At 38.0% G+C, this 979-nt stretch overlaps 1 non-coding gene across 1 annotated transcript; it reads left to right on the plus strand.

The window, feature by feature from the left end:
* Window positions 1-302: 302 nt before the first annotated feature.
* LOC143689139 (U6 spliceosomal RNA) lies at window positions 303-409 on the plus strand. The gene has a single exon (XR_013178605.1). It is a non-coding gene; the product is annotated as a U6 spliceosomal RNA (small nuclear RNA).
* Window positions 410-979: the final 570 nt, after the last annotated feature.

A 979-nucleotide genomic window follows, 5' to 3' on the forward strand; every position in this document is an offset into this window, starting at 1 on the left:
GGGAACTCCTCAAAATCAAATGCTTCTGCACTTCAAATGACTTAGTCAAAAAGGTGAAGAGAGAGCCAACTCAAAGGGAGAAAATATTTGGAAATCACATATTGGACAAAAGTCTGATTATCTGCATACATGAAGAGATCACACAACTCAACAACAAAAGAACAAACAACCCAATTATAAAATGGGCTAAAGATATGAATAGGCATTTTTCTGAAGAGCAAATACAGATGGCTCAGAAACACATGAAAAGATGCTCACTTTCATTGGCTATAAGGGAAATGCAGATCAAGATTACAATGAGAGTGCTCGCTTAGGTAGCACATATACTAAAACTGGAACGATACAGAGAAGATTAGCATGGCCCCTGCTCAAGGATGACATGCAAATTCGTGAAGTGTTCCATATTTAAAAAAAAAAAGATTGCAATGAGATACCACCTCACATCTATAACAACAGCTGCTATTAAACAAACAGGAAACTATAAATGTTGGAGAGGATGTGGAGAAACTGGGACACTTATGCACTGCTGGTGGGAATAGATAATGGTGCATTCCATTTTACTAATGGAAACTAAATATCGAGCTGCCCCATGACCCAGCAATAGCACTACTTAGTATATACCCAGAAGAGCTGAAAGCAATGACACAAACAGACATTTGCACACCAATGTTCATAGCAGCATTATTCACAATTGCCAAAAGATGGAAACAAACCAAATTCCCATCAACAGATAAGTGGATCAACAAAATGTGGTATATACATACAATGGAATATTATGCAGCAGTAAAACACAATGATGTCCTGAAGCACATGACAAGATCGATGAGCCTTGAGGATAATGCTGAGTGAAATTAGCCAGACACAAAAGGAAAGATACTGGTATGATTCCACTTTATGACCAGCATAAAGGTATAAGCAGAGGCTTATAACACAGAATATAGGGGACTTAGCGATACATAGAAGCTACAGATGGGTGAAC

Source organism: Tamandua tetradactyla, chromosome 6 (assembly GCF_023851605.1).
Source record: "Tamandua tetradactyla isolate mTamTet1 chromosome 6, mTamTet1.pri, whole genome shotgun sequence".
Taxonomy (NCBI): Eukaryota; Metazoa; Chordata; class Mammalia; order Pilosa; family Myrmecophagidae; genus Tamandua; species Tamandua tetradactyla.